Raw genomic sequence first — 26,386 nt, forward strand, 5'->3', positions numbered from 1 at the left:
CATTAGTTAACATGCCTAATACAGGATGTGCCCACACTTCTTAGGATTCCTCATTGGCTGAATAAAATGGCTCATTGCATTATGGGAACTTCCGATTAAGGTATTCGATATTCTAAAAGTGTCGGAACTCAGTATCGGAACTCTGATACAGCGAATATCGGCCGATACCCGATATTGCAGTATCGGAATGCTCAACACTACTCAGCATACTTGTGGCTTCACTTTCTGCACCGTCAGAGTCTCCTCTACATTGCTGGAGACTCCCTTTGTCTGGTTTTGCACAAATTGAGACACAGTCCATTTCAACTTTTAAACGCAAAACTTTACTAGTCTTCATACACAGCGCATCCATGTTCATCTCAGCATCAACATCAGGTATCATACAGTGCATCTCTTTCTCTTTCCCTGTTCTCCTCTTTGCCAGACAGCACGTTACTGGTTCAGACTGTATCATATGGTACCTCAGCGTCATCCCTGTCAAAACTCTCTGCGCTTGGGGGTTCCCTCAGCCATATTCACCCAGGATGTGAGGGCATAAGCCCATGCGATGATCTGCCACATGATGAGTGACCTGTCCTTCTATACTGCTGTGACTTCTCCTGCAGCCCCAGTTCCCTCCTCTGCTGTCACTGTTGTCTTTGCTGCTGTTCTGGCCCACTGGCCCTGGATGGCTGGGCTACTGTCCTTCAAATGTTGTGTGGTCCCTGGGTAGCTCGGGCTCTAAACACACCCGAGCTGTCTGGGCGCCCCTGGCCCTTCACCCTCACTTCAGGAAATGTTCCTCGCCTCGCTTACTCACAGTGAATCCCTCCTACATTTAGCCGTTAACTATACTGAACTCCTAGCTTATATTACATACACTATAATGCCCCCTCTAGTGGCCATAAATGGGCACTATGCTTTCCCTATGACAGAAATATACATAGCAAGACATGTACATACATATATACAAATATAAACAAAGAGACTATTTACACTAAGGAAGGGAGTGGAGTTTTATACATTCCTGGTACACCCCTTACATTCATCCTCCCTTTTACAATGGTCGTCCCTGACCATTTACCCAGAACCTTTAATATTTTACTTCAAATACTCCACGCAGGGAGGAATATATTGCTCCACATGAGCAAAGTCTCTTTTTTTACATACTAGAGTCTCTTATCTCCTGTGAGGGGCCTGGTTCACAGTCCTCTAGGTGATGTCCATTAAATTATGGTCCCATCCAGCAAGCTCAAACATATGTACAATAGTGTGTTCCTTTTCAAGGGGTCTACAGTCCTTGGATGGTTACCGATCTTCTGGGGTGAGGGGCTGGACGTAAGATTCCAGAGTGAGGGGTCAAGGCTTGGACCATCCCTTTAGGGTCAGGGGCCAAGGTTCACTCACCCTGTCCTGCTCCAGAATGCTAACTGCTCCCATCCCGGGACTGCTCTATCCTTCTGCAGCTGCGCACTCTGATGCTTGTTGGTAAAGGTCTGGCTCTGCTTCAAACTCCTTTTTAAGTTCCTCCAGGGCGGTCACTATTTCTGACTCTCCAGCCCTCAATTCTGGATGAGATGTTCTGGCTCCCGTCGAAGTAGTTCCGGCACCCGCTGCTGTCGATGTCCAGACTCCTGATGATGTTGTGGTTAATGTGGACGGTCTTCCTGCTCAATCTTCTCGGCGGATTCCTCTGGCAGCCGCCAGTATCGCTCAATCAATGACACTGGAAATTGATGAGTCCAGAATTCATCTGCGACTCCTCTTAGCCATCCGGCTCGGGTCTTCTCCTCTTCTTGCTGCCACCTCCACTCCACGCGGCCTACGCCCCTGCTGTGTCAGGTGCGCCAGTGCTCCATCGCTGCCGGTCCTGGATCACACAATGGCGCCACGCAGCTGCACCCGGCATTGTCTCCTGGGCCACACCCATTCCAAGGTGGGGCCACCTCCGACCATTCCACCCATTTTCTTGCATTCAGTAGGGAAGGGTGAGGCCTTTTCCTCTTCATCTGCACCCACCAGGGGCAGACCAGAGGGTGCAACCCAGCATGTTTTGGCACCAACTCTGCATCAAAAATCCCACGAAGTGTGAGGTCCAAGTTGTTGTTCTTCTTTTTGGCGCAAACCTCCACCATCTTCATGGTCGCTATCTTGGTCACAAAAATGGTGTCAGTCATATCCAATATGTCAGTCACATTTAGGTTATCAGCATCTCGTTACTTCATGGTTTCTCTGCATTGCAAGGTAGCGGCATCCTGCCGACTATGCCAAGTGTGAGGGACGGCCAGGACCATAGTCATGACCGAGGCTAGCTGTGTATTTGCACCCTTGGTTCCTGTCACATATAAAAAATGTCCATTTCTCAGCATCCCTATGGCTTCCCTTTCTGCACTGTCGGAGCCTCCTCTGTGTTGCTGGAGACTCTCTCTATCCGATTTAGCACAAATTGAGACACAGTCCATTTCAACTTTTAAATGCACAACTTTACTAGTCTTCATACACAGCAATCCATGTTCATCTCAGCATCAACATCAGGTTTCACACAGTGCATCTCTTCTTTTTTCCCTGTTCTCCTATCTTTGTCAGATAGTATGTCAGACCGTATCATATGTTCCTCAGCGTCCTCGATGTCCAGACTCTATGTGCTTGGGGTCCCCTCGCCGTTTTGCCCCGGATCTAAGGGCATCAGCCCATGCGATGATCTGCCACATGATGAGCGACCTATCCTATACTGCTGTGACTTCTGCAGATTCAGTTCCCTCCATTGCTGTCACTGTTGTCTTTGCTACTGTTCTGGCTCACTGGCCCTGGATGGCTGGGCTACTCTCCTTCAAACATTGCGTGGTCCCTGTGTAGCCTGGTCTCTATGCCCACCCGAGCTATCTGGGCACCCATGGCCCTTCTCCCTCACTTTAGGAAATGTTCCTCGCTTACCCACAGTGAACCCCTCCTACATTTAACCGTTAACTATACTGAACGCCTAGCTTATATGACATACACTATAATGCCCCCATCTAGTGGCCATAAATGGGTACTACGCTTTCGCTATGACAGAAATATTATACATAGCAAGACATGTATATACATATATACAAATATAAACAAAGGGACTATTCATACTAACACAGGGAGTGGAGTATTACACGGCCCCAGGAACACCCCTTACATAGGTATAAACTACCATTTCACCTAAAGTCGATATAAGTATTGCACTACTCATTGAAATGTTCATATAAGTCGAAATAGGCTAAAGTAGACACCAGTCAAGAGCTTTCCATATGTGATATTTTTATATTTTCATCTATTTTTTAAGTTCTCAATTATTTTTTTTATTTTTCAAAATGACACATGGTATTGATTATAAAGAGTCCAGATTAAATTAAACACAATAAGTTATAGGTTCCTGTTTTTTGCAACTCCCTTTTCAGCTTTGCCATATAGACTGAGAACGAATGAGCAGAGTCATCTCTTGATTAATGGATAGTTTTTGTACTGCCAGTGGCCTAGAAAAGACAGAATATAAATTATGTACACTATATAAAGAAATGGTTATGAATGTGTTTGTATTCCTTGTCCTTTGGAGCAGCATTACTTTATGTTCAAATTCTGTTGATATGATTCTTCTTGCCTTTTTATTACTTTGCATTGGCATCGCTTTTGACCTTAGTATGAATCCTAAATAATTAAAGGGGTTGTCCAGTCTTTAGCTATAAGCCTTCACTCACTCTGTGACTGCAGGCTAGATAATCCTCCAAGTATTTGATTTGCATACTTCCAGCCACATTCCAACTAGACTGTATCGAATCCGGCCTCGCTCAATACACTCTAGTCGGCATGTACTGGATAATCCTCACATCATGCAGTGCTCAAGGTGTGAGGATTCACAAGTCCGTAGCCACATAGAGTAACTTGTAGCTTAAGACCCAGCAACCCCTTCAGTGGTTGCTAAAAGTTGGAGAGCTACATGTACAGAATGACATGGGATCTGTGTATTTATATATATATTTTCATAATAGTGTGGATTGTTCTGCCTTCTTGACTGTAGGATCAGTGTATCAATCTCATAGACAAAAAATCAAATTCAAATCCACCATAGAAAAATAGTCTGATGTGCCCTGAATCAAAAGTACTCCAAGGCCTCCAATTGACCTGCAAAACATTTTTAACACTTTAACTCTCCTTTCTTTCTCTCTCTTTATCAATCAAATCTATATTTCCCCCCACACCCTAATCTTTGCCGCCGTCACACACTATCGGTACAGTTTCTTCAGTCATAGTATTTGTATGGTATCAGGTTTTGGCAACAATTGGATTTTAATCTTGGCAATGAATTTGGGTGTCCATACAGGGATTTTCTTTTCACTTTTCATCTGAATTGACTTATAACCTACCGAAACTCTGGTACACTCAACCTCAAAGGGAACCTGCTACATGATTCATGATGCCTAACCTGCGGGCAGCGTGAATGAGACCGGGGCTGCACAACTACAGCCAAGAAAGTTTGTGGAGTAAGAGAAAATAAATATAAGGAGCTGAGGACCATAGCTGGAAACCAGACTAGTTCAGAGCCATCCCAATCTCGCTTTTTCCTGCGCCGATCCAGATGATTTACAGCAGGGGTGGATATACCATTTTTGCAGAAACACAGGAGCCCGAGAGGTAAGGGACGTTCTTCAGTCTCGGTTCCGTACTGACTGACAAGTCTCTTCCATGACGGAAGACCTGTTAATTACCTGCCGCAGTGCTGGAAGAAACCTGCCTAGAAAAATATACATGGCTCCAATCTTGCAACCAGGCTCTCACTCATGCTCCCTGTGGTTTGGACAGCATGAATCAAGTTCCATCTAACTAAAAAAAATGGTTTCTTATATTTGGAATTTGTAGACTTGTTTTATAAAGCTTAATGTGAATCATAAAACTGAAGGAGAACACACAACTAGATTTACTCCAGCAAATATATCACTGGACTGTGCTCTGCAGTGCACGCCATGCATCATAATAAATAAATTATTAAACAGCACTACTCAACCACAATGGAGCGAAAAATTGTATTAGCATTAATGTGACTTCTGTAATGGTGCGGTTGCACAATATGGAGAAGAGTAGAGCATGATAAATAGTTTGCAGCATTATCTGGTAAGGAAATAGTATTTCTAGCCTTTCAGAAAGATAATGTAAGTACTAGTGTTGAGCATTCCGATACTGCAAATATCGGGTATCGGCCGATATTCGCTGTATCGGAATTCCGATACCGAGTACCGATATTTTTTCAATATCGGATATCGGAATCGGAAGTTCCCATAATGCAAAGAGCCACTGCTGTGGCTCTGATTGGCTGCCGAAATGACGTCATCATGATGCGCGGTCTGTGCGCATCATGATGCGCCGTCAGTTCGGGCATTCCGGGGGATCTGTACCGGCCTGCCCGGGTGTCTGTGCCTGCTTGCCCGGGTGTCTGTGCCGGCCTGCCCGGGGGTCTGTACCGGCCTGCCCGGGGGTCTGTACCGGCCTGCCCGGGGGTCTGTGCCGGTCTGCCCGGGGGTCTGTACCGGCCTGCCCGGGGGTCTGTGCCGACTGCCCGGGGGTCTGTACCGGCCTGCCGGGGGGCTGTGCCGGCCTGCCGGTGGTCTGTGCCGACTGTCCGGGGGTCTGTGCAGGCTGCGGGGCTCTGTGCAAGCATTGTCTGATGGGACTACAAGTCCCATCGGGCGATGCCTGCTACCATGACGGTGATTGACACATTAGCCAATGATGGGACAGTAGTAGTCCCATCATCCAGCCTATGTGTTGAATGTAAAAAAAAAAAATACATACTACATGCTAAATACATACATACTGCATGCTACATACATACTACATGCATGCAACATACTGTACATACATACATACTACATATATACCACATGCATGCAACATGCATACTACATATATACTACATGCATGCAACATACATACATACTACATATATACCACATGCATGCAACATGCATACTACATATATACTACATGCATGCAACATACATATATACAACATATATACTACATGCATGCAACATGCATATATACAACATATATACTACATGCAACATGCATACTACATATATACCACATGCATGCAACATGCATACTACATATATACCACATATATACTACATGCATGCAACATACATACAACATGTATACTACATGCATGCAACATGCATACTACATATATACTACGTGCATGCAACATACATATATAGTACATGCAACATGCATACTACATATATACTACATGCATGCAACATACATATATACAACATATATACTACATGCAACATACATACTACTAGTGTTGAGCATTCCGATACTGCAAATATCGGGTATCGGCCGATATTCGCTGTATCGGAATTCCGATACCGAGTACCGATATTTTTTCAATATCGGATATCGGAATCGGAAGTTCCCATAATGCAAAGAGCCACTGCTGTGGCTCTGATTGGCTGCCGAAATGACGTCATCATGATGCACGGTCTGTGCGCATCATGATGCGCTGTCAGTTCGGGCCATCTGGGGGGTCTGTACCGGCCTGCCCGGGTGTCTGTACCGGCCTGCCCGGGGGTCTGTACCGGCCTGCCCGGGGGTCTGTGCCGGCCTGCCCGGGGGTCTGTACCGGCCTGCCCGGGGGTCTGTGCAGGCCTGCCCGGGGGTCTGTACCGGCCTGCCCGGGGGTCTGTGCCAACTGCCCGGGGGTCTATGCCGACTGCCCGGGGGTCTGTACCGGCCTGCCAGGGGGCTGTGCCGGCCTGCCGGTGGTCTGTGCCGACTGTCCGGGGGGCTGTGCAGGCTGCGGGGGTCTGTGCAAGAATTGTCCGATGGGACTACAAGTCCCATCGGGCGATGCCTGCTACCATGACGGTGATTGACACATTAGCCAATGATGGGACAGTAGTAGTCCCATCATCCGGCCTATGTGTTGAATTTAAACAAAAAAAAATACATACTGCATGCTACATACATACTACATGCATGCAACATACATACATACTACATATATACCACATGCATGCAACATGCATACTACATATATACTACATGCATGCAACATACATACATACTACATATATACCACATGCATGCAACATGCATACTACATATATACTATATGCAAGCAACATACATACATACATACTACATATATACCACATGCATGCAACATGCATACTACATATATACCACATATATACTACATGCATGCAACATACATACAACATATATACTACATGCATGCAACATGCATACTACGTGCATGCAACATACATATATAGTACATGCAACATGCATACTACATATATACTACATGCATGCAACATACATACATACTACATATATACCACATATATACTACATGCATACTACATATATACCACATGCATGCAACATACATATATACAACATATATACTACATGCAACATACATACTACTAGTGTTGAGCATTCCGGTACTGCAAATATCGGGTATCAGCCGATATTCGCTGTATCGGAATTCCGATACTGAGTACCGATATTTTTTCAATATCGGAATCGGAAGTTCCCATAATGCAAAGAGCCACTGCTGTGGCTCTGATAGGCTGCCGAAATGATGTCATCATGATGCGCGGTCTGTGTGCATCATGATGCGCTGTCAGTTCGGGCCATCCGGGGGGTCTGTACCGGCCTGCCCGGGTGTCTGTGCCGGCCGGCCCGGGGGTCTGTACTGGCCTGTCGGGGGTCTGTACCGGCCTGGCCGGGGGTCTGTACCGGCCTGCCCGGGTGTCTGTCCGGCCTGCCCGGGGGTCTGTACCGGCCTGCCCGGGGGTCTGTGCCGGCCTGCCCGGGGGTCTGTGCTGGCCTGCCCGGGGGACTGTGCCGACTGCCCAGGGGTCTGTGCGGACTGCCGGGGGTCTGTACCGGCCTGCCGGGGGTCTGTGCCGGCCTGCCGGTGGTCTGTGCCGACTGTCCGGGGGTCTGTGCAGGCTGCGGGGGTCTGTGCAGGCATCGTCCGATGGGACTACAAGTCCCATCGGGCGATGCCTGCTACCATGACGGTGATTGATACATTACCCAATGATGGGACAGTAGTAGTCCCATCATCCGGCCTATGTGTTGAATATAAAAAAAAAATAAATAATACATACTACATGCTACATACATACTACATACATGCTACATACATACTACATATATACCACATGCATGCAACATGCATACTACATATATACTACATGCATGCAACATACATACATACTACATATATACCACATGCATGCAACATGCATACTACATATATACTACATGCATGCAACATACATACTACATATATACCACATGCATGCAACATGCATACTACATATATACCACATATATACTACATGCATGCAACATACATATATACTACATGCATGCAACATACATACTACATATATACCACATGCATGCAACATGCATACTACATATATACCACATATATACTACATGCATGCAACATACATATATACTACATGCATGCATGCAACATACATACATACTACATATATACCACATGCATGCAACATGCATACTACATATATACTACATGCATGCAACATACATACATGCTACATATATACCACATGCATGCAACATGCATACTACATATATACCACATATATACTACATGCATGCAACATACATATATACTACATACAATACATTCATACAATACATACATATAGACATACAGTACGTATAACATAGAGTACATATTCACCATCACTTGTCACTTTGATCCCCGAAGCCATTGTCATCTTTGGAATAAATATTAAAATAACAAACAAACAATATACTCCCTGATCCGTAGAAATCCACGAGCGTCCCATGACGATCTTGCGTGGAGAACAGCGTGACACGTGATGGTGTCTCCGCAGCTTCTGTTTTGCATGTTTTGCATATTTCCCATAAGGGATGGGGGCAGTGCTCTAGAATCACTGTGTTGAGAAACACGTGATGGTGTCTCCGCAGTGTCGGATGTTGATCTCCATGAGTTCATTCATCCTCCTCTTCATAGTCTTTTTACTAGGCATTGCTCCTACCAGCCAGTTTCCTACTCCACACTGATGAGGGGCAATACCCCGAAACAGCTGTATGTGGATGGATACCATGTTTTGGCATAGGTGGTTTCCTTCATTGGAGACTGCCTTTCCCGTGGTTGTTCCTTTCCCGGACAAAGACCTGGCTGGTCATTGCTTGCGTTGAGAAACACGTGATGGTGTCTCCGCAGCTTCTGTTTTGCATGTTTTGCATATTTCCCATAAGGGATGGGGGCAGTGCTCTAGAATCACTGCGTTGAGAAACACGTGATGGTGTCTCCGCAGCTTCTGTTTTGCATGAACCTATGCAATGTGATAGAGTTTTGTCTAAGGCGCAACGTCAGGAGTTCAGAAGGCGTAATAAGCTGTGTTTTTTTTAGTGGAGATGCCTCGCATATTATTTCTGTCTGTCCTAAACGAGAGAAACGTTTTGCACACACGTTTTCTGTGGGTGGTGTTCAACCTAAGTTTCTTCTGGCAATTACTCTGATCTGCTCCCTGTCCACATTTTCCGCCAAGGCTTTTGTGGATTCGGGAGCAGCCCTGAACCTAATGGACTTGGATTTTGCTAAACGTTGTGGATTTCCTATGACACCTCTGCGGACGCCTATCCCTTTGAGGGGGATTGATGCTACTCCTTTGGCGAAAAATAAACCTCAGTTTTGGACCCAGGTGGTAATGCGGGTCGCCCCAAACCATCAAGAAAATTGCAGATTTTTGGTGTTGCATAATTTGCATGATACTATTTTTCTGGGGTTTCCCTGGTTGCAAATTCATAATCCAGTTTTGGACTGGAAATCTGTGTCTGTGGTGAGTTGGGGTTGTCGGTGTGCCCTTAGTGAGGCTCCGGTTTTTTCCACCTCTCCTCAGTCACATGATGTTCCTGACTATTTGGTGGACTTTTATGATGTATTTAGTGAGAATGAGTCTGCGTCTTTGCCTCCTCATAGGAGTTATGACTGTGCAATTGAACTGAGCCCGGGGTGTAAATTTCCCAAGGGTCGGCTCTTCAATTTATCTGTACCCGAGCACGAGGCTATGCGATCCTATATTAAGGAGGCATTGGAGAAGGGTCATATTAGACCATCCTCTTCACCATTAGTTGCTGGGTTTTTTTTCGTGGCCAAAAAGGATGGTTCATTAAGGCCTTGTATTGATTATCGTGCCCTAAACAAAATTACTATTAAATATCAGTATCCATTACCCCTGATTTCGGATCTATTCTCTAGAGTTAAAGGTGCTTGCTGGTTTACCAAGCTTGACCTCAGGGGGGCGTATAATCTTATCCGCATTAAGCATGGGGATGAATGGAAGACGGCGTTTAATACTCCGGAGGGACATTTTGAGTACCTGGTGATGCCTTTTGGGCTCACTAATGCCCCTTCTGTCTTCCAGTGCTTCATGAACGACATTTTCCGAGACTTTGTGGATAAATTTTTGATTATCTATCTGGATGATATTTTGATCTTCTCCAAGGATTGGGATTCTCATGTGGAACATGTTCGGACAGTGTTCCGAATCTTGAGGGAGAATTCCCTGTATGTCAAAGGATCAAAATGCCTTTTTGGGGTACAGAGGATTTCATTTTTGGGATTTATTTTGTCTCCGTCAACTATTGAAATGGATCCGGCCAAGGTACAGGCCATTTATGATTGGGTTCAGCCCACTTCTTTGAAGGCCCTTTAGAAGTTTTTGGGTTTTGCTAATTTTTATCGGAAATTTATAGCAAAATTTTCTAGTATTGCCAAGCCATTGACTGATCTGACTAAGAAGGGTGCTGATGTGTTGAATTGGTCTCCGGAGGCTGTTTCTTCCTTTCAGGAGCTGAAGCGAAGATTCACTTCTGCCCCGGTTTTGCGGCAACCTGTCTCACTCCCGTTCCAGGTAGAGGTGGACGCTTCTGAGATTGGTGCAGGAGCTGTTTTGTCCCAAAAGGATCCTGTAACATCTAAAATGAATCCCTGTGCTTTCTTTTCCCGAAAGTTCTCCCCATCTGAACGTAACTATGATGTGGGGAATCGGGAACTGTCGGCCATGAAATGGGCATTTGAGGAGTGGAGACATTGGTTGGAGGGAGCTAAACATCAAGTCGTGGTCCTCACTGACCACAAGAATTTGATTTACCTGGAGTCGGCCAAACGCTTGAACCCTAGACAGGCTAGATGGGCCTTGTTTTTTACATGTTTTGATTTTGTGGTCTCTTTTCTTCCTCTCACTAAGAATGTCAAGGCTGACGCTCTTTCTAGGAGCTTCTTTGCTGATTCTCCTGTGGTGACCAAGCCTGCTACCATCTTAGGCGAAGATCTGGGACCAAGTGGTGGATAAGTTATCTCTCTCCCAGGAAAAGGCCCAGCGGTTTTCCAACCGACATAGGACCGTTGGTCCCCAGTTTAAGGTGGGGGATATAGTTTGGTTATCATCAAAAAATATCGCTATGAAGGTAGCTTCTCCTAAGTTTAAGCCTAGATTTATTGGGCCTTACAAGATTTTGGAGATCTTTAATCCGGTCTCTTTTCGGTTGGCTCTTCCTGTCACATTTAAAATCCATAATGTGTTTCATAAGTCCTTGTTGAAGAGGTTTGTTGAACCAGTGGTTCCTGGGGTGGCACCTCCGGACCCTGTATTGGTTGAAGGTAACATGGAATATGAGGTAGAGAAGATACTGGATTCCCGTCTGGCTAGACGGAGACTCCAGTATTTGGTTAAGTGGAAGGGTTATGGTCAGGAGGATAATTCCTGGGTCTCTGCCTCTGATATTCATGCCAAAAGATTGGTGCGTGCCTTTCATCGGGCTCACCCTGATCGCCCTGGCGGCGTGGATGAGGGTTCGGTGACCCCTCCTCAAGGGGGAGGTACTGTTATGAGTTCATTTTCTCCTTCACCATTGAGGTCTGATGAACTCCCTCTTCTGGTGAAGGAAGGTAGTGAGGCTGATTACCAAGCACCTGAGCTGGGAGAGGATGACTGGGCGACGGGGATCTCTGACTGGATATAAGGCAGCCGACGCCCTTCTGCCTCGCTGGTGATTTCTCTGTGGAATTCTAGGAGACCAGTCTGATTCCTGCTCCTCAAAAGCTACGTTTTCTGCTTTGCCTTTTTGCATTTGTGTTTTGGTTTTAGTTTGCCTTGCTTTTCTGGATTCTGCCATTCCCTGCTGGGGTGAGCTGAATTCCTTTTTTGTCAGTTTGCTCTGTCTTCAGAAAATACCTGAGTACTGACTTAGTCTTTTTGAAGCCTAGCATCTTCAGGGCCTTTTTCCCTGTCAGTCTGTTGGCTCTTATTTTGATAGGGTTTTTCGCGGATTGCAGACAGCAGCTTTCCTATCCTGTCCTATCTAGTTAGCTTGGGCCCCATCATTTGTTCAGTCTATCTTTCTATCTGTGTTAGTGTTTTTTCTTCTTGCTTCACCGTCATTATATGTTGGGGGCTGCCTATTGCTTTGGGGTCTGCTCTGGGGCAGTTTAGATTTCCCTTTTTGTCTTTAGGCTAGGCAGTTCTCCGGCTGTGATAGAGGGGTCTAGGGCATCGTAGGAACCCCCCACAGCTACTGCTAGTTGTTGTTGATAGGTTCAGGGGTCTGCAATCCGATAGCTGCCAACTTCTCTGGTTTTCTGGACTTAGCTATCATTTCTGTTTTGTGCCTCCTACGGTGACTCATTCATAACAGTATGTATGTAGTATGTATGTTGCATGCATGTAGTATATAAGTAGTATGTGTGTTGCATGCATGTAGTATATATGTAGTATGCATGTTGCATGTAGTATATACACTCACTGGCCACTTTATTAGGTACACCTGTCCAACTGTGTGTTAAGACTTAATTTCTAATCAGCCAATCACATGGCGGCAACTCAGTGCATTTAGGCATGTAGACATGGTCAAGACAATCTCCTGCAGTTCAAACCGAGCATCAGTATGGGGAAGAAAGGTGATTTGAGTGCCTTTGAACGTGGCATGATTGTTGGTGCCAGAAGGGCTGGTCTGAGAATTTCAGAAACTGCTGATCTACTGGGATTTTCACGCACAACCATCTCTAGGGTTTACAGAGAATGGTCCGAAAAAGAAAAAAAATCCAGTGAGCGGCAGTTCTGTGGCCGGAAATGCCATGTTGATGCCAGAGGTCAGAGGAGAATGGGCAGACTGGTTCGAGCTGATAGAAAGGCAACAGTGACTCAAATTGCCACCCGTTACAACCAAGGTAGGCAGAAGAGCATCTCTGAACGCACAGTGCGTCGAACTTTGAGGCAGATGGGCTACAGCAGCAGAAGACCACACTGGGTACCACTCCTCTCAGCTAAGAACAGGAAACTGAGGCTAAAATTTGCACAAGCTCATCGAAATTGGACAGTAGAAGATTGGAAAAACGTTGCCTGGTCTGATGAGTCTCGATTTCTGCTGCGACATTCGGATGGTAGGGTCAGAATTTGGCGTAAACAACATGAAAGCATGGATCCATCCTGCCTTGTATCAACGGTTCAGGCTGGTGGTGGTGGTGTCATGGTGTGGGGAATTTTTTCTGGGCACTCTTTGGGCCCCTTGGTACCAATTGAGCATCGTTGCAACGCCACAGCCTACCTGAGTATTGTTGCTGACCATGTCCATCCCTTTATGACCACAATGTACCCAACATCTGATGGCTACTTTCAGCAGGATAATGCGCCATGTCATAAAGCTCGAATCATCTCAGATTGGTTTCTTGAACATGACAATGAGTTTACTGTACTCAAATGGCCTCCTCAGTCACCAGATCTCAATCCAATAGAGCATCTTTGGGATGTGGTGGAACGGGAGATTCGCATCAGGGATGTGCAGCCGACAAATCTGCGCCAACTGTGTGATGCCATCATGTCAATATGGTCCAAAATCTCTGAGGAATGCTTCCAGCACCTTGTTGAATCTCTGCCACGAAGAATTGAGGCAGTTCTGAAGGCAAAAGGGGGTCCAACCCCTTACTAGCATGGTGTACCTAATAAAGTGGCCAGTGAGTGTATGTATGTTGCATGCATGTAGTATATATGCTGTATATATGTAGTATGCATGTTGCATGCATGTAATATATATGTTGTATGTATGTTGCATGCATGTAGTATATATGTGGTATATATGTAGTATGCATGTTGCATGCATGTAGTATGTATGTTGCATGCATGTAATATATATGTAGTATGCATGTTGCATGTAGTATATATGTATGTTGCATGCATGTAGTATATATGTGGTATGCATGTTGCATGCATGTGGTATATATGTAGTATGTATTTTGCATGCATGTAGTATATACAGTGGGGAAAAAAAGTATTTAGTCAGTCAGCAATAGTGCAAGTTCCACCACTTAAAAAGATGAGAGGCGTCTGTAATTTACATCATAGGTAGACCTCAACTATGGGAGACAAACTGAGAAAAAAAAATCCAGAAAATCACATTGTCTGTTTTTTTTTCATTTTATTTGCATATTATGGTGGAAAATAAGTATTTGGTCAGAAACAAAATTTCATCTCAATACTTTGTGATATATCCTTTGTTGGCAATGACAGAGGTCAAACGTTTTCTGTAAGTCTTCACAAGGTTGCCACACACTGTTGTTGGTATGTTGGCCCATTCCTCCATGCAGATCTCCTCTAGAGCAGTGATGTTTTTGGCTTTTCGCTTGGCAACATGGACTTTCAACTCCCTCCAAAGGTTTTCTATAGGGTTGAGATCTGGAGACTGGCTAGGCCACTCCAGGACCTTGAAATGCTTCTTACGAAGCCACTCCTTCGTTGCCCTGGCGGTGTGCTTTGGATCATTGTCATGTTGAAAGACCCAGCCACGTTTCATCTTCAATGCCCTTGCTGATGGAAGGAGGTTTGCACTCAAAATCTCACGATACATGGCCCCATTCATTCTTTCATGTACCCGAATCAGTCGTCCTGGCCCCTTTGCAGAGAAACAGCCCCAAAGCATGATGTTTCCACCACCATGCTTTACAGTAGGTATGGTGTTTGATGGATGCAACTCAGTATTCTTTTTCCTCCAAACACGACAAGTTGTGTTTCTACCAAACAGTTCCAGTTTGGTTTCATCAGACCATAGGACATTCTCACAAAACTCCTCTGGATCATCCAAATGCTCTCTAGCAAACTTCAGACGGGCCCGGACATGTACAGGCTTAAGCAGTGGGACACGTCTGGCACTGCAGGATCTGAGTCCATGGTGGCGTTGTGTGTTACTTATGGTAGGCCTTGTTACATTGGTCCCAGCTCTCTGCAGTTCATTCACTAGGTCCCCCCCGCGTGGTTCTGGGATTTTTGCTCACTGTTCTTGTGATCATTCTGACCCCACGGGGTGGGATTTTGCGTGGAGCACCAGATCGAGGGAGATTATCAGTGGTCTTGTATGTCTTCCATTTTCTAATTATTGCTCCCACAGTTGATTTCTTCACTCCAAGCTGGTTGGCTATTGCAGATTCAGTCTTCCCAGCCTGGTGCAGGGCTACAATTTTGTTTCTGGTGTCCTTTGACAGCTCTTTGGTCTTCACCATAGTGGAGTTTGGAGTCAGACTGTTTGAGGGTGTGCACAGGTGTCTTTTTATACTGATAACAAGTTTAAACCGGTGCCATTACTACAGGTAATGAGTGGAGGAAAGAGGAGACTCTTAAAGAAGAAGTTACAGGTCTGTGAGAGCCAGAAATCTTGATTGCTTGTTTCTGACCAAATACTTATTTTCCACCATAATATGCAAATAAAATGAAAAAAAAACAGACAATGTGATTTTCTGGATTTTTTTTTCTCAGTTTGTCTCCCATAGTTGAGGTCTACCTATGATGTAAATTACAGACGCCTCTCATCTTTTTAAGTGGTGGAACTTGCACTATTGCTGACTGACTAAATACTTTTTTTCCCCACTGTATGTAGTACGCATGTTGCATGTAGTATATATGTATGTTGCATGCATGTAGTATATATGTGGTATGCATGTTGCATGCATGTGGTATATATGTAGTATGTATTTTGCATGCATGTAGTATATATGTAGTATGCATGTTGCATGTAGTATATATGTAGTATATATGTATGTTGCATGCATGTAGTATATATGTGGTATATATGTAGTATGTATGTTGCATGCATGTAGTATATATGTTGTATATGTATGTTGCATGCATGTAGTATATAAGTAGTATATATGTATGTTGCATGCATGTGGTATATATGTGGTATATTTGTAGTATGCATGTTGCATGCATGTGGTATATATGTAGTATGCATGTAGTATATACTGTATGTAGTATGTATGTAGTATGTATGTTGCATGCATGTTGTATATATGTTGCATGCATGTAGTATATATGTAGTATGCATGTTGCATGTAGTATATATGTAGTATGCATGTTGCATGCATGTGGTATATATGTAGTATGTATGTAGTATGTATGCTGCATGCATGTAGAGTATATATGTGGTATATATGTAGTATGCATGTTGCATGCATGTGGTATATATGTAGTATGTATGTTGCATGTAGTATATATGTTGTATATATGCATGTTGCATGCATGTAGTATATATGTTGTATATATGTATGTTGCATGCATGTAGTATATATGTAGTATGTATGTTGCATGTAGTATATATGTATGTTGCATGCATGTAGTATATATGTGGTATATATGTAGTATGCATGCTGCATGCATGTGGTATATATGTAGTATGTTGCATGTAGTATATATGTTGTATATGTGCATGTTGCATGCATGTAGTATATATGTTGTATGTATGTTGCATGCATGCAGTATATATGTAGTATGCATGTTGCATGTAGTATATATGTAGTATGAATGTTGCATGCATGTGGTATATATGTAGTATGCATGTTGCATGCATGTAGTATATATAGTATGTATGTAGTATGTATGTAGCATGTAGTATGTATGTAGTATGTATGTATGTTGTATGAATGTAGTATATATGTAGTATGTATGTAGTATGTATGTAGTATGTATGTAGCATGTAGTATGTATGTAGTATGTATGTATGTTGTATGAATGTAGTATATATGTAGTATGTATGTAGTATGTATGTAGTATGTATGTAGCATGTAGTATGTTTTTTTTTTTGTACATTCAACACATAGGCTGGATGATGGGACTACTACTGTCCCATCATTGGCTAATGTGTCAATCACCGTCATGGTAGCAGGCATCGCCCGATGGGACTTGTAGTCCCATCGGACGATCCTGCACAGACCCCCGCAGCCTGCACAGACGCCCGGACAGTCGGTACAGACCACCGGCAGGCCGGCACAGCCCCCCCGCAGGCCGGTACAGACCCCCGCAGCCTGCACAGACCCCCGGACAGTCGGTACAGACCACCGGCAGGCTGGCACAGCCCCCGGCAGGCTGGTACAGACCCCCGGCAGTCCGCTCAGACCCCCGGACAGTCGGTACAGACCACTGGCAGGCCGGCACAGCCCCCCGGCAGGCTGGTACAGACCCCCGGCAGTCCGCTCAGACCCCCAGACAGTCGGTACAGACCACCGGCAGGCCGGCACAGCCCCCCGGCAGGCCAGTACAGACACCCGCAGCCTGCACAGACCCCCGGACAGTCGGTACAGACCACGGGCAGGCCGGCACAGCCCCTCGGCAGGGCGGTACAGACCCCCGCAGCCTGCACAGACCCCCGGACAGTCGGCACAGCCCCCCAGCAGGCCGGCACAGCCCCCGGCAGGCCGGTACAGACCCCCGGCAGTCCGCTCAGACCCCCGGACAGTCGGTACAGACCACCGGCAGGCCGGCACAGCCCCCCCGGCAGGCTGGTACAGACCCCCGGCAGTCCGCTCAGACCCCCGGACAGTCGGTACAGACCACCGGCAGGCCAGCACAGCCCCCCGGCAGGCCGGTACAGACCCCCGGCAGTCCGCTCAGACCCCCGGACAGTCGGTACAGACCACCGGCAGGCCGGCACAGCCCCTCGGCAGGCCGGTACAGACCCCCGCAGCCTGCACAGACCCCCAGACAGTCGGTACAGACTTGGGGGCACAACAGCAACGTGTGTGAGCCGGGACTAGGTAGGAGTCCCCGAAGCAGTCTACAGCTGTCTGCCGTACAAGTAGAATTCTTAGGAACATCTGACAGGAGGAACTCCAGTGTAACTCAGTACTGTGAGTAATTCACTAAAAGGCGCTAAGAGGGAGACGTTCAGAAAAGGCACATATGTTGGCGGAGTGTTGGAAAGGAGTACTTCATCTTGCCTGGAAGTTGGCTGAGCTCCTGACCCGGAGGACACGGCACGGATGCGGGCACCTGTACCATAACAGACTGTGAGTAAAGCTTTGGAACTACATGCCCTGATGTCCTCCACTTATTCCTGCGTCAACCTGCCTGGCACTGCTACATCCTCTGCACCTGACACTACACCATTTAAGTGTCACTTCACCTACTCTGCCCTGGGACTTGATTTCATATTTCTAAAAAGAAAATAGTTAAGAAGAAAATTTCATAGTGATTTTTACTACAGAAGCTAATTGTCACGAGTGTGTCAAGTCCTCCTGGGAGATCTGGGGTTAGAAAATCAGCATGTATTGTGAATCACAGATCTTCCATTTAGCCTGTGTGTATCCTTTGGTGTTGAAGAGGTTACCAACCCTTTCTATGCTGGTCAGAAACTTGCAGCTCCATTTCTGCTTTTTCTGATCTGGTCATTACCTCTCCCTATAAAACCTGGCCAGACCCTCTCTGCCTTGCCAGTGAAAGCGTTGCTTCACAACTAATTGGAGATGATGTTCTGAATATGAGACCATTGTTGTTATTGTTACTACTATTATTTTTGGGTGTATGCTTTCCTCACTTTGCTATTCCCATTTGGTTGGTACATTCCTATCCTTTCCTATATACTTGTCTACCTTTGGTGAGTGTTTGTATGTTTGTTGCTTTCTGTTATCAATGTTTTGTCTTTGTGTCTTGTTTGCCTTACATTTCTGACCCATGCCTCATGGAGCATGGAGTGAGGGAGGGGAAAGAACAGGGGTTAACAGGAGCATAGTAAGGTCGGAGACTTGGGCCTCTCTACCCTCAAGAGCACCCATGGGACAGGTATAGTAAGTGTCCCAGTTCCAGCGACAGCTTGCGGCGCTCCTTGCTTACCGAAGACCGTCATAGTGTGATGCTAATAGAATGGTTGTATAGGTTCTAGAAAACAACCAAAATCATATTTGTCTGGTAGTAATACCAACTGCCAGCAATGTGAAATCAAGCTTTGAAGCCACATGCAAAGTAGTCTGGAAGAGGATTTGGGTGTGCCTGTGTAACTTAAGTGCATCAAGTTGCCCCCATTGCACTTGCAAACAATTTTGTATATGGCTTTAAAGCTTTGTTTTAAAAGATTGAATTTTCTACAGGACTGGAAAATATGTAAAATAAAGTGAACAAAGCATGAATGCACAAAACTAAAGTCAAGTTGTGAAAATGCAAAAATAAAGTAAAAAATAAGTTAATAAATAAAAATAAATAAACATTAAATCTAAGCACTGAAAAAATGGTGTTTAAAGACTGCTAATTTAATATAGTAAATGAGTTCTATTTTCTTTAACCCCTTCCCGACGTGCGCCGTACTAGTACTGCTCTGTGGGAGATGTGTTCCCGCAAACAGTAGTGCGCGCCGATTCCGCGGCTTCATGCTGAGTGCCGCGGTGATTGGGTGCAGGTGTCAGCTGTATGTGACAGCTGACACCCCGCAGCAATGCCCACGATCAGTGCTAGCACCAGTCGTGGGCATTTAACCCCTCTGATGCCGTTGTGAGTAGTGAAAGCGGCATAGAGAAGCCTTTCATCAGGACATTGCGATGCGATTGTGTTGGCCTGATGGTCTCCGTAGAGACCCCCGGTACCAAGATGGCCGCAGGGTCTTTAAGGGTCCTGCAGGAAAGCAGGCACCGACATGCTCCCTTCCCTGCCTGTCAGATCCTGATCTGATACTCTGCAGTGCTAGTGTCAGATCAGTGCGCTGACATTATATAGTGATGTCCCATGGGACAATGTAAAACAGTTTAAAAAAAATATTAGAATGTGTAAAAATATATTTTTTTTAAAAATCCCCAAATAATGAAAAAAATAAAATAAATATTTTTCCAATAAATACATTTATTTATGTAAATAAAAAAACAATAAAAGTACACATATTTGGTATCGCCGCCTACATAAGGTCCTGCTCTATAAAACTATCCCACTAGTTAACCCCTTCTGTGAACACCGTAAAAAAAAAGCAATAAAAATCGAGGCAAAAAACAATGCTTTATCATCATACAGCCGAACAAAAAGTGCAATAAAACACGATCAAAAAGATGGATATAAATAAAAATGGTAACGTTGAAAATGTCATCTTGTCCCGCAAAAAACAAGCCACCATGCAGGCCCATCAGCATAAAAATAAAAAGTTATAGCTCTCAGAATAAAGCGATGCAAAAATAATTGTTTTTTCTATACAGTAGTTTTTATTGTGTAAAAGCACCAAAGCATAAAAATATAAATGAGCTATTGCTGTAATCATACTGACCCGAAGAATATAGCTGTCTTACCAATTTTAACGGTACAAAAAAAAGCAATTCCTCAATTGCTGGTTTTTGTTCATTCTGTGTCCCAAAAATCGGGATAGAAAGTGATCAAAAAATGTCATGCGCCCAAAAATACCAATAGAAATGTCGGCTTGTCCTGCAAAAATCAAGCCCTTACATGACTCTGTCGGCCGAAATATGAAAAATTATAGTTTTTGCAATAAAAAGCGTCTTTTAGTGTGTGACAGCAGCCAAACATAAAAACCTGATTTAATTCTGGTATCGCTGTAATCTCACCGACCAGAAGAATAAAGTCGCCTAATCACTTATACTGCATGAGGAGTAAAAAATAAATAACACCAATTCTTCACATGCTGTTGATTTTTTTTCATTCTGCCTCCCACAGTAAGGCTTGGCGGACATTTATCCTGTGCTCTGTGCTGAGTGCTTACACCGGGTGTAAATCTCTGAAATACATGATTCAGACTGAACCCCCGGAGAAGATTCCCTATAATGAAGCAGATGGAGGTGACGCGCCCACCAGGGCCGTGGTGTACCAGGAATTGGACTGGACAGTTCTATGGGGGAGGTAACGGGGCTGTGATCTGTTTCCATGACCCTGGCCGTGTCATAAAATATAGAATAGTTATGTGGTATTTAATCATGACGCCACCTGTGGTGTTCGGCAATGGGTGGCCGACACTGCAGTTTTGGTCCACTGAGGCTGAAGGTGACGTAGCAAAGATGGTTCAGCTCCCCACGGGTAGAGCGGGGCCCCAGGGCAAATATACTTGATTGTTCAAATGGTGGTGAACGTTGTGGTGCAGAGAACAAGTGAAGGATACAGAGAGGTGCAGTTTTCTTTACCTTTTACTTGAAAGTAGATGCAATCTGGGGTAACAATTACAGATGACAGATTGAGTCCAGCTTGCCTGGAGGCATTCAGGGGATCCACCCTGCCAGGTGGGGTTAGGGACCTTCCTTCTGCGCTCTCTTTTTGGGTCCCTGCTGCTTGTAGCTAAGCTGCGGCCCTCTCCTGCGTAATGATTTTTAATCTGTATGGCAGACAGCATGAGCCTATATCACGGAGACTGTCCTTTTCACTGTCAGCCCCAGGCTCTTGGTCTGCTGCCGTGCCTTCAGGGGTTCGGTTTGGCCAGGGAGCTTGCAGTTCCCTGCCTTCCAGATTCGGCTGTCAGGGCATACAGCACCCACCCAGACAAGGACTCTGGCGTCCCTTTTTATCAGCGCTTCGCTCTGGGGTCAGCTATACGCGATTTTAGTTCCCCAGAACCCTTGTCTCTGCTCCTGTCCCTTCCCTCTCCACAGACCAACTGCCGACTCTCCTCTCTCATTGTCCTGTCACGAGCTCCAGCTGGCTCCAATTTCCATGACAACTCCCCTGTTTACTCAGCTGACTTCTTTCTGACTCACTAACCACACTTGCTGGCCAGAATTTATAAGGAAGCTCCACTTTCTGGCCTGGAGCAGGGATTGACATGTACACTGTGTTACCTGGCATGGGGACCCCCCCGCCTCCAGGCATGACATCACCCCTTAGAGGGAGGCAATGTCACCATGGCTACTGGACTCTGGGGTTTTCACAGATGCACTGTGGATGCTGTCTAACTTGTGATTCTGCAGTGTCCGTCTTTTTAAGATTGCAAAAAAGTGCTGTCGGCCACTTCTGAAAAGGACACCGCTGAACAGAGGCCAGACAGAGTCCAGAGTAAATCTGCTACCTCATAGTGAATGGATCCCTTGGGGGGTTCATTTGTCACATCATTTAGAGATTTAGATGGAAGCCCTAAAGTAAGTGCTCAGAGCAGAGCGCCACATAAATGTGATTCCTAATGTAAAATAAAATAAAAGCTTCAACTATTTCCCCCCCAAAAAAGAATACACTAAGGTCCATCATCTGTTAATGGAAATATAGAGGATTTCCACCTTACTGGTAGCACAAAGGCTCTGGAAAAGCTAAATGGCTTCAAGCTCCCCAAAAGAAATTCAGCAAATTCTGTGCTCCCAAATCCAAATGCCTCCTCTCCCTTCTGAGCCCCAGTGTGCCTAAACAACATTTAGTTCCCTCTTGTTTGGCATTTCTATAGTGATGAGAGCCCACCTAATTTGCATGTGTGTGTCTCCAGAAGCATGAGCTGGACATAACGTACTGGTCTTTACAATGGCAGTTTGCAATTTTTACTCAGCAACATCCACTGCTGCCAGTTTCTGGAAAACATCCAGGGAGTCAAAATCATCACTACATCTGTAGATAAATTCCCAAAGGGTTATAATTTCCAAAATGTGGTCACTTGAGGGGGGTTTCCACTGTTTAGGCACATCAGGGGCTCTCAAACGCGACATGGCGTCCACTAAAAATTCCAGGAAATTTTACATTCAAAAAGTCAAATGGCACTCCTTCTCTTCCGAGCCCTGCCGTGTGCCCAAACAGTTGTATTCCTCCACATATTGGGTATCTGCGTACTTAGGAGAAATTGTACAACAAATTTTATTGGGCAATTTCTCTTGTTACCCTTATGAAATGCAAAATTTGGAGCTAAAAAAGATATATCTGGGAAAAGAGTGATTTTTTTTTATTTTCACGGCTTAACGTTATAAGCTTATGTGAAACACCTGGGAGTTCAAGGTGCTCAATACACATCTAGATAAATTCCCTAAGGGAATCTAAAATGGTGTCACTTGTGGAGGGTTTCACTGTTTAGGCACTTCAGGGGCTCTCCAAACACGACATGGCGACTGCTAATTATACAGCAAATTTTACTTCAAAAAGTGAAATGGCATTCCTTCTCTTCTGAGCCCTACTGTTCCCCACATATGGGGTATCGGCATACTCAGGAAAAATTGCACAACAAAATGTATGGTCCATTTTCTCCTGTTACCCTTGCGAAAGTGAAAAAAAAAATTAGGTCTAAAGAAACATTTTTTGTGAAAGAAAAGTAAATGTTTATTTTTTTCTTCCACATTCCAAAAATTCATGTGAAGCACCTGAAGGGTTAATAAACTTCTTGAATGTGGTTTTTAGTACCTTGAGGGGTATAGTTTTTAGAATGGGGTCACTTTTGGGTATTTTCTGTCATATAGGCCCCTCAAAGTCACTTCAAACATGAGGTGGTCCCTAAAAAAAATGGTTTTGTTGTACAAATGAGAAATTGCTGGTCAACTTTTAACTCATAACTTCCTAACAAAAAAAATTATGTTTCCAAAATTGTGCTGATGTAAAGTAGGCATGTGGGAAATGTTATTTATTAACTATTTTGTGTGCGATATGACTCTCTGATTTAAGGGTATAAAAATTAAAATATGAAAATTCACAACATTTTCAAATTTTTTGCCAAATTTCTGCTTTTCTAACAAATAAACGCAAGTCATATCAAAGAAATTTTACCACTATCATAAAGTACAATATTTCACAAAAAACTTTCTCAAATCACCAGGATCCATTGAAACGTTCCAGAGTTATGACCTCATAAGTTGACAGTGGAGAGAATTATAAAAATTGGCCTTGTCAGGAAGGTGAAAACAGGCTTCAGGGTGAAGGGGTTAAACTCGTGTGACCTGACACTAGGCATAGTCTATTCTTTTTGCTTGTATTGTACTTTTAAGAAAACCTACATGACATCTTCACCGACCATTATCAGTAATTCCTGTGTGAAGTGAGCAGAGAGGAATCTCTTACGTCCCATCTCTGACTCCTGTTTTGCACATCTATCTGGCGCGCTGGCGTGAATAATATAATGTGTTCTTCACAAGCATGGTGATCACACTTGGTCAACCTGTTAAGTTATACTACTTTATCTTAAGATGAATGGTTGCAGACACAAGTACAGCTCTTGATCTTAGGATCAGCAGCACTAAGTCCTAGAAATCCATTGCTAGATTTTGAAAGTTCATGTCCATTTGTTCTATTTGTTCAATTAGATTATGTTTTCAAATTCTGCAAATTTTCACCCCAATTTCTATTCTTTTTCACCAGAAAAAATTGCCACAAATCACACAATAAAATAGCCTCTGATTACTTGGAGCAGGGCTGGCTCCAGTTTTTCGTGAGCCCCAGGTGAAAGAGTCTCAGTGGACCCCTTTAACACATACCAAGATTCATGATGCATGGATAAGAAATGTAAGTACATGTAGAGAGAATTATACTGTATTGAGCAATATATGGGGTCCTTTATACTGCATGGAACAATATATGGGGCTCATTATTCTGTATGGAGCACTATGTGGTGCTCATAATACTGTGCGGAGGATTATGTGGTGCCTATAATTCTGTATGGAGGACTATGTTGTGTATTATATACAAAATCGAGCATTATATGGGGCCCATTATACTGTATGGTGCAATCTATGGGGCCATTATTCTGTATGGAGCAATCTATGGGGCCATTATTCTGTATGGATCAATATATGGGGCTTATTATTCTGTATTGAGCAATATATGGGGCTCATTATTTTGTATGGAGCAACATATGGGGCCACTATACTGTATTGAGCACTGTGTGGGTCCACAATCCTGTATGGAGCAATATATGGGGCCCTTTGTTCTGTATGGTTGTATGGCGCATTATATAGGGGCAGTATAGTGTATAGAGCACTATATGGGCCCCATTATACTTTATGGGGCTATATATGTGGCCCATTATACTGTATGGGGCAATATATGGAACCCATTACACTGTATGGAGCGCTATGTTTTGCCAATTATACTTTATGGTGTAGCAGAGTGTATCTTTTGAGAATTCACTGGTACACAGGAGAACTTCACTGAGCAATTTATCTTGAGTAAACAGCATTTACTTCTTATGGGTAAACATGAGATAAGAATTCAGAAGCACACAGCCTGCTGCTGGCATAATACAGTCAAAAGCTAAAGTAAAACTAAACAACAACAAGAGAGCTTCCCTCTCCACAATACAGCAAACATATAACTTCACACTATCGCCATCTGCTGTCAGGCTAGTGTAAAGTCCTCCTTTACATAAACAATAAGTCCATTTCTGTTACATATGCCAACATATGGAACAATATATGGGGTCCATAATTCTGTTTAGAGGAATATGTGGTGCCCATAATACTGTATGGAGGACTATTTTGCTCTATGTAGTATATAATGACTCCCATATATAGCTAAATATGGTATAGTGGCCCCATATAATAGCTGCATACAGTATAATGGGCCCCATCTAATGCTCCATACAGAAAAAAAATTAAAAATAAAATACTCACTTCCCCAGTTCCCCGGTGCTGCAGTCTCCTCAGACCCCAATCCTGACCTAGAGAATATGTGTATAAGAGCGTAGTCAAATGGCAGTTTAAATTGGACCTTGATCTGATCGTAGTGCATGGACTGGCCGCAATTCTCCTGAACTGAGCGTAACAGCTGCATAGAAATGCATGAAGCTGTCACATTCGGGTAAGAAGAGACGCCGGCCAGTCCGTGCACTGCGCGCCAGTCTCAATCAGATTTATATACCTATCTGAATGCGCACTACCACTCTGAAACACCTTTACAAGACAGGATGGAGAATCTGGGTAGAATCACGTCCCAAAACTGGCCGATGTATTCAGCTGGCATCTGTTTGTATCTAATAGAGCATTACAGCAGGATAAAAAAAAATCGTTTTAATAAAAGCATGCACTTTGGTAAGTAAGCACTCAGGATTAGAGTTGAGCGACTTTTGGTTTTTTAGGGTCGCGTTTCGTTTCGTGAAACCCGACTTTTCCAAAAGTCGGGTCGAGCAAGATCGTCCGATTATAGGGAAAAGTCGGGGTCAT

Source organism: Dendrobates tinctorius, unplaced genomic scaffold, assembly GCF_039654945.1.
Source record: "Dendrobates tinctorius isolate UK_male_01 unplaced genomic scaffold, ASM3965494v1 ptg000086l, whole genome shotgun sequence".
NCBI lineage: Eukaryota > Metazoa > Chordata > Amphibia > Anura > Dendrobatidae > Dendrobates > Dendrobates tinctorius.